This window comes from Euprymna scolopes, chromosome 32 (genome assembly GCF_053919585.1).
Source record: "Euprymna scolopes isolate OS-2025 chromosome 32, ASM5391958v1, whole genome shotgun sequence".
In the NCBI taxonomy this organism is placed as follows: Eukaryota; Metazoa; Mollusca; class Cephalopoda; order Sepiida; family Sepiolidae; genus Euprymna; species Euprymna scolopes.
The window spans coordinates 94,317,592-94,326,543 of NC_136513.1; the positions used below are offsets into that span (position 1 = coordinate 94,317,592).

An 8,952-nucleotide genomic window follows, 5' to 3' on the forward strand; every position below is an offset into this window, starting at 1 on the left:
TATATTTGAGTAGCTGGGCCGACCAGCCTGCATCTTTAAAGAATGTCTTTGACAGACTTAGGCAGACCAACCTCATCATCCAACTAGTGAAGAGCGACTTCAGAAAAGCCGAGGTAACATATCTTGGACATAAAGTCGGAAATGGGAAGATCTCCCCTGTTGGAGCTAAGATTCAAGGTATTTTGGATTTCTCTGTCCCAAACATTGTTAGGAGCCTAAGGCGGTTCTTTAGCATGATCAGCTATTATGGGAAGTTTTGCTGGAATTTATCCAATGTGATCTAGGGATCTAAATTTTCTTGGACGATCTCCTACCAGAAGTCATTAAACCAAATCAAGTCCCTGCTGTGCTCCCATCCCATCTTGAAAGTCCCCAATTTTTCACAACCATTCCGTCTAGCCATTGATGCCACCAACCTTGGCATAGGTTCCATCCTACTTCAGACTGATCCCTCCAGCATGGAACACCCAGTAAGCTACTTTTCAAAAATTAACGCTCATCAGAAGGCTTACTCCACCGCTGAGAAAGAGAATCTAGCTCTGATATTGAGTTTGAATCGTTTCAATGCATGAAACTAGTGTACACTGATGACAACCCCCTAGCCTTCTTGCATAGGATGAAGAACAAAAATAGATGGCTCCTTAGCTGGAGCTTAGCCCTGCAAGAATACAATTTAAATATTTAGCACATATGAGGGACCAACAATGTTTGTGTGGGTGCGTTGTCCTGTGCTTAGTAGAAATAGCTGATGAAAAGTAGTCTGTAGGCCCCTGACCCTTGTGGAAAAGCACTGCTCACAATCCCTTTCATTTTGGTAAGGAGGTGTTATGTAATCATACAGTTAAAGTTTCGATTGAACATTTAAAAGCCGAGCATGTGTCGCCCGTATTTATCAATTTTCTGTTTTGTTTTGTATCTATTGGCAGCAAGTCACTTAAGTATCATATTAGCAGGAAAAATTTTGAAAAGAAAAACAAAAAAAATAATGACTTTTAAGAAAGGGCTTCACTTTCTCGTTATAACGTCCTACTTCATTGCTACCTGATTTACTGTCCATTTTACCGACGTGTCACGTGATTAGGACGTTATAACAAGAAAGTGAACCCCCTTCTTAAAAGTCATTAAATTTATTTATTTATTATTCTGCTAATCTGATAGTTAAGTCTGTAATAATCGTCGAAAAAAGAAACTTTTAAAAAAGATGAAAAACACGCATTTTTAAGGGGTGGGCACTCTCGTACAGGCCGTCCAATCGATAATAATCCGCTGAAAAAAATTGAAAAAAAAAAATGCAAAAAAAAAAGAAAAAATTTTTAAATTGAAAAAAAAATTTGAAAAAAAAACGAAAATTGAAAAAAAAAAAATTTGAAAAAAAAAAAAATTGAAAAGAAAATTATAAGGGCTAGCGCATTGTACACTTCGTCTGCATGAGTTTTTAGGGTTTTTTATGATCGTGATCCTAAAAATCCTCGATATATTTTGCGCAGATGTTACTAATATATTAAATAGTTATCATATTTTTCTCCTTTTTTTTTATCAAGAGAAACGTTTGTTTTGTTCTACAAGCGAACAATTAAAAATGTTCGAAAATTCCATCCAAGGTTGAGGGATGTTTTTCGTTTTTGTTGTTTAGTATTTCGCGATTTTTCGGCGACGAAGAATAAATTAGCAACAGTTGAAAAATTCTTCGATTCCATTTACAATCGGTTTGGCAATTTTGCTTCGCAATGCTTTCTTTTTATTCAATTCAATAGAAATTGAGGTGAATTCATATTTCAATCCTTAATATTTACTTGCCTCCCCATGAGGTCTGATTTAAACACTTCGTTAGAATAAAATCACCAAAAATAAAAATAAAAAATACTCTTCGATTGAAGGCGGGAGTGATTCTATAAAATTATCAATAAATCAGTTTAATTTTACAATCGGGAGGGGGGGGGGGTTAAATATACCGTTTTGTTAATTTATTTTGTTTATTTATTGTTTACGAGCACAAAGGAACCATAATACTTGGCTTTTGATCGCCTTTCATTGTAGTCTAAAATGATTACCTATTCGTAATTTTTAAGAATTAGATTTAAAACCCAGTATCCAACACTTTGGGGAGTTTCAGATTTCTTCATATAAACATATTAATACAAAATGGCTATCACGGTGATTCCTCTGCATTCGAGCGAAATTTTAAAGTCGTTTTTGGTTAGAATTCCAAGTTTATAAAACCAAAACGGTCAATTATTAATGGCGTTTTTATTCTTCCGTTTTGATTTCCAAAATCGAAGGCGCCCCTATGCTAAAATTGAAACCGAAAAAACAACAGGTGTAAAAATTAAGTTTTGTGTGTGTGGATTTATTTATTTTTTTTTTTTTTAGTTAAACAATTCTTTAATTGAAAAAAAAAATCGCAACAAAATAATCGATGATTTGTGTTCATTTTTAAATGTTTTCTTGGTCATCTTTTTTTTTTTTTAATTGTCTTCTGAAAGAAATGAAGAATTTCAAAATAATGCGAAAATGGCCACACACGAAGTTTAAGAAATGGGTTTTTATACTTTAGGAATTGCATTTTTTTATCACATTCTTCGTTAAATTAAATTAGTCTTCGGGTTGTTTACTTATTTATTATTATTATTATTATTATTATTATTATTATTATTATTAAGTATTAATATTGTTATTATTATTTATTATTATTGATATTATAATTATTATTATTATTTACTATTAACTATTATTTTTCATTGGTTATTATTGATTATTAATTACTATTCATCATTAATTATCACTATTATTATTTACGAATATGAATTATTTTATATTAGTTATTGTTAATTATTATTATTATTATTATTATTATTATTATTATTATTATTATTATTGATGATAATGGGTTGATGTCACAGAAAATGGTCATTAAGTGTCAAGGAGAACGGAAAAACCGTGCAGATTTCCACTACCAGACGTACCACGTACACGAACAGTACTGGAATCCTGGGGAGGCTTGTTGCCACTCAGATTCTAGAAGAGAACATCGGTCGTTACCAACGAAAAATGGGCTGCAATGGTGAGAAAAGCGGGGAGGGAAGTTTTGGAAATAGAAGAATTCTGATCACTCAGGTTTCAGGGAAGGTTATGACTCATGGGAGGAAACCTGTGGAAGAGTCTCACGTGGCCAGGTAAAGCCGAGCAATCACAGATAAGTTGAAACCAGAATGGAACAAAAGATCTAGAAAGAACGTTACACGAATCCAAGGGAACTGAAATTGACCAAATGAATACCCACCCTCACCCTCTACCCTACTTCAACAGCAACAAAAAACAAACAAAAAAAAAAGAACAAGAGAAAATTGGTAACATCTCAGTCACTGAGTTACAAAATGATTGGTCGTGAATGGTCAAGGAGGATGGAAAGATTATGAGGCAAAGCAGTGCTGCTGCCTCATGCCTCATTTGCCTCATGCTTTGTCAAAGCACCAACCAAACTTCCATTATTTGTACCGATCTTCGAGGAGGCTGTTGCCAATCAAATTCTAGATAAAGTTAACCGTTGTTGTTAGCCATAAATCCACGGAAAACACCTGATGATTCGCAATGATAATCGAAAGAAAGGGAGATAGATTATTGGAAATTTGGGGAGACTTGTTGGCACTCAGATTCCAGGGAACACCGCTTGAACAATCATCGATAACGATCCGCGAAAAAAAAACCAGCGACTAAAAATTTGCGTCTTTAAAATTTAATGACAATAATTTATTTTAATTTATTTAAAAATTACATTTACTTTCACGTAATTAACTTGTTTCTTTCATTTAAAATTTCGTAAGAAAATCAATGTAAAAAAAAAAAAAAAAAACAAATGTTGGTGTTTATTTAGAATTCCACTTAATTTTTTTTTTTTTTAAATCTATATAAAAATCTTTATTTCAAGCATGGGTACCCGGCCTTGCACGGGTGTTTGGAGGTGTATGCTGAGCAAAAAAAAAAAAAAAAAAAAAAAAAAAAAAAACACGATAATTTTTTTAACTTTGACCCCTATTATGACCCCTTAACATTTATTGTTTTGGGCTCAAATCAAGTTATTAAGTTAGATCCATGTCCAAGAAACCTATATCTAAAATTGTAAGTGTTTAGACCCAAAATTGTCGGAGGAGTTTGGTAGAGTTCTTAAAAGGTCAAATCGTTGAACTTTGACCCCTTAACAGCCAAAATTCTGACCGAATATAGACGAGTCTGTAGACTAAAAATTGACAGAGTTATTGCGTAGGGAAATGTACAGAGACATCAGACACACAGACACGTTCACTTTTATAGGTATATAGATTGTACGAATTCATCATGCAACGGAAATGTCATGTTCTAAAAATTACGTAAATTTATCAAGTAGTTTTATTTTGATAAATCAAGTAGTTTTATAGTAGTATCAAGTAGTTTTATTTTGATAAAAAAAAATCATTTTTAAACGATTTTAAGCGATTAATGAGAAATCAGTTAGAGTTATTGTGGACTTATCAGCAGCACTGTTGTTTTTCTTTTAAACATGACGATTTGAGACAGTCCGTTTTTAGTTTTTGCTTATTCATAAAATTTGATTTTCTTAGATGAATTAAAACTACTTGATTATTTTACGTGATTTTTGGAATATGACATTTTCCTTCTGTACGTACATTAAAGATATTTTTGTATTTTTTTCTTTTTTTTTCTTTTTTTTTTTACATTCGGTCGAAAAGACCCAAATATTATTTCGGCGTAAATTAATGAATTTGCGAAATGAAAACAATGAGATTTTTTTAATTATAAAATTTGATAGATTACTTTAAAAATTGGAAATATTTTAATGAATATTATGGCAATATTCGGGTGATTAAGATTACTAAAAAAGGGGGTTCTTGTTCAGAATTTAACTTAATTAAAAAGCAAAAATATATTTTGTTTTAAATCTATATGATGTACGTACCCGTCACGGAACGAAAATGTCATATTCCAAAAATTACATAAATTGATCAAGTAGTTTTATTTTTAACTACGTAAATCAAATTATATGAGTAAGCAAAAAGGGACTGTTTCTCGTCATCATCTTGAACAAAAAACAAGGTAAGACAACTCCACAATTATTCAAACTTGCGAGATCAACTTTGTAATGCTACCGATTTCACATTAATCGCTTAAAATGGTTTAAAAATAAATTTCTTTAAAATACTTTATTAATTTACGTAATTTTTGGAACATGGCATCATAAATATATTATAAATATCTTTCGATATTTTTTTTTATTATTTTGTTTATTTAGGTTGACCTGTGGCCCTGCCCCCTGCACCCTCCCCTCCCAAAAATATCACGATCCGTATATAAGTACAATGATATTAATTCAATGTGTAATTTTCAGAACGATATTAACGTAAGAAACACACATACACACGCGTGCGCGTGAAGTGGTTCCATACGTAATGAGAAATGATTTCATAAAAGATGAGAAATAAAATTCATTCTTTCATCAGAATAATAAGGAAAAGTAAAAATTAAGAAAAGAGAAATCTCTTTAAGCCATGGCATTTCAAAACTAAATGCTTCTCATCAGAAGAGGAGAACAGCCAGAATTATACAAAATGAATATATCGATAAAAGAAAATATGAGTCACTATGAGTAACCCATTTTTTTTTACTATCACCTACATATATACTACCCTTCCGATTTACTATTCTATGTTGATTAATGTTGCACCTACTTTTAATATCTCTTTATTATGTTTACCATATTATCCCATTCCTTTATTCTCATTTCATATTTAAAGCCAGTTTTTATCTATATTTGCATATTGTATAATTCTGACTTTTCTCCTCTTCTGATGAGAAGCATTTAGCTTCGAAATGCCATGACCCAAAGAGTTTTTTTTTTCTTCTTAATTTTTCCCTTTTACTTTTTCTTATTGTTCTGATGATATATATATATATATATATATATATATATATATATATATATATATATATATATATATATATATATATATATAAAAGTTATATATAACTTTTATTCATTATCTCTCATTTAATAAATTGTTTGCTCCTCTTAATAGTGTTACTGTTGATCTTTCAATTTTATTAGATAAATTAACTTTTTATGGTATCGCTTGTTTAAATTGTTAGATGAAAGTACAGAATAGTTTTATTATTTAAAAAAAAAACAAAAAAACTCCTCATGTTAAGAATGGGTTTCTTATTATTTCAGCACGGTCCGTATTCTGTATACGTTCCGAGTAATTTTTGATTTATACTAAAATTTAGAAAATTTATCCGATTTTCTTTTTAATAATACGAGGGTCGTTCCAAGAGTAATGTCTCCTATTTTTTTAACTAAAAAAAGTTGAAGCGCTACAAACACGGGAGTGGTACCATTAAAACAATCGACCTTTTGTGCTCCAGAATTTATTTTTCTACATAGTCACTATCATTCTCTATGGACTTTTGCCAAAAATTCAATGACGCATCATCACTGCTTCTGACGCACCTTCATGACAGGTGTTGTTTTCTTAGAATCTAACGCCGTCAATATCTGCAACATAGTACATACATATTGCAATCCTCTCTGATCCACTTGGACGGAACGAAAAAAATAGGATCCATTATTTTTGGGGCGCTCTCTCGTAAAATGACGCGTTTTCAATTATTTAACGAAAACAATATATTTATAAAACAACAGAATCTGTTTAGCAGAACTAGATTTATGTTTGTTTGTTTTGATTTGTTTTTCTCGTGTCGAACAGGCGCGCCCCCGGACTTAAGGTTAGTGTTACTATTAAAAGGTTCTGCTTTTTTGGTACTTATGTTTGTTTTTTTGTTTTTTGTTTTACTTATGTTTTTTTTACAAGTAAATAACAAGTGAAAAGGTATATGTCTTATTTTATAGAATCACTCCCATTTTCAAACAGGTATTCTGTTTTAATGTTCCTTTTTTTTCTTTTTTTCGTTATATATATATATATATATATATATATATATATATATATATATATGAGTCTGCTGGGAACGATTTAGCAATGCTTTTAATCCTGATCTTAACACAAACTCTAGTTAGAAAAAGGACGTGATTCCATACGAATATTAAAAATAACCATTTTGAAAACATCAAAAAAAAAAAAAGAAAAAAGTAATGATTACCCATTCTGCCCCTATGCTATGTAGTTAGGAAGTGGATGATCATTTTACCTTATATATGGTTATCGTTAAGATTCGCATTCCCTTGTTTACAAAGGCTCTCTGTGGGTCTGACGAGAGGCAAATTTTAATCTACGAATTATCAAGTGTCCATAATTTATCGTGTCTTTTCTCCTGGTTTTTCAGTGTGTTGATGAGAAATCACACACAAAAAAATAAATCGACATTGTGGGGGCAAAGGGTAAAATTTTACATTCAATCGAATTAATTATTATCATTTTACGTTTAATGGTTCAGTTAGTAACAATTAATTATTTATTAAAAATACGAAAAACAAAAGAACAAACTAATAAATGTTCGTTTTCTTTTTCAAATAATTTCAGAATAATCAAAATAAATTTGATTTACTTACCAAAATTGATGAGGCTTAAATAATTCACTCAGTTGCAGGAAAATACGAGATAAATCCAAGAAAATAAATCTCCGATGACAAAAAAAAATGTTTTGTTTTTTAATTTGTGAATTATTTATTTTTCGATTATTTTTTTTAAATTTATTTTGTATTTTTTTAAACCTTTTTTTTTTGCAGTATTTTTGTTTTAAATATTGTTTTTATTTTAAATATTTTTTATTAAATAATATTTTTATTTTAAATAATATTTTGAAAGCAGTTTTTTTGTTTTCTTATTTAAATTAAAAAAAAAAAATTTTTTCGATAATTTATCAGCGAATTTATTAAGGATAAAAAAAAAAAAAGAAAAATTCCACTTTTTTTTTTTTTTTACTGTCGAGAAGGAAAAAGATTCCTCCGTTTTTCTTGTTGCACTCGAGAGGCTGTTTGTTTATGACGACGATCGTGATGATGGTGCTGCTTCTACTGCTGCTCACGCCGATGATGATGATGATGATGATGATGATGATCAATGAAGTATGTCTTATTGATGACGACGATGATGATTATTAGAGAAGGTTATTCTTATTATTCTCATTAAGGAGAAACAAGCGCCCGCTCGCCCAATTCGTTTTCTTCGCACATGGTGGTGGTGGACCCCCAACGTGCGAGGGTTAAAGTGGTCCACCGATCGATGGGGAGGAGGAAGCACGAGGGGGGAAAAGAGAAAGAAAGAGAATGGTTTTATGCCTCCGCTTATTCTTTTCTTTCTGTTTTTTTTTTTTTTTTTTTTTTTTTGTCGTCTGCTGAACCAAGAAAAATAAACTGACCCTTTTTTCGTGACGAAGGCGATCAGAAGTGTTAGGATATTCGGAAGAAAATGGCACTAAAGAAGGTGAGCTACCACGACTACTATCACTACTGCTACTATACAGCGGGTCAGTAGTCGTAGTAGTAGTCGTAATAGTTGTAGCGAGTGGTCGTAACTGCAGAAAAGCGGTGGTGGAAGTAATAGTAATAATATTTGTAGCAATAATAGTATAAACACTTAAACCAATGCTGAACAGTAGTAGTAGTAATAGTAGTAATGAGTAGTCGTAAATCTAGAAGCAATGGTGGCGGTAGTAGTAGTAGTGGTGGTAGTAATACAATCAAACCAATAGTAGTAGTAGTAGTAGTAGTAGTGTGAGTAGAGAAAAACTATGGTAGTAACAATTATGCTGAGTTGTAGTATAAGTAGTAATAGTAATCTAACCAAGTAGTAGTAGTCTGTATTATTGTTAAGTGTTATTGTTGTTGTTAGAAAAGAAAGTGCCGTCATGTAAGTGGTTACAGGTGGGGATTGTAGACTCGACATGTGAGGTTCGAGTTCAACAGCATCTGCATTAATACTTATAGCGGTAATTAATATTAGG

The 8,952-nt window shown here is 31.2% G+C and overlaps 1 protein-coding gene across 7 annotated transcripts in view; it reads right to left on the bottom strand.

Moving 5' to 3' along the window:
* The window catches only part of LOC145256505 (GRAM domain-containing protein 4-like), a 390,407-nt gene extending 381,841 nt beyond the window's left edge, over positions 1–8,566 (bottom strand). For 2 of the 7 annotated variants that reach the window (XM_080115469.1, XM_080115470.1), the window contains exon 1: positions 7,559–8,565. The gene's annotated coding sequence lies outside the window, so the exon portion shown is untranslated. Of the gene's footprint in view, positions 1–7,558 lie in introns of all 7 variants that reach the window. The other 5 variants (XM_080115474.1, XM_080115475.1, XM_080115472.1 and 2 more) reach the window with 4 other exon arrangements.
* Positions 8,567–8,952: the final 386 nt, after the last annotated feature.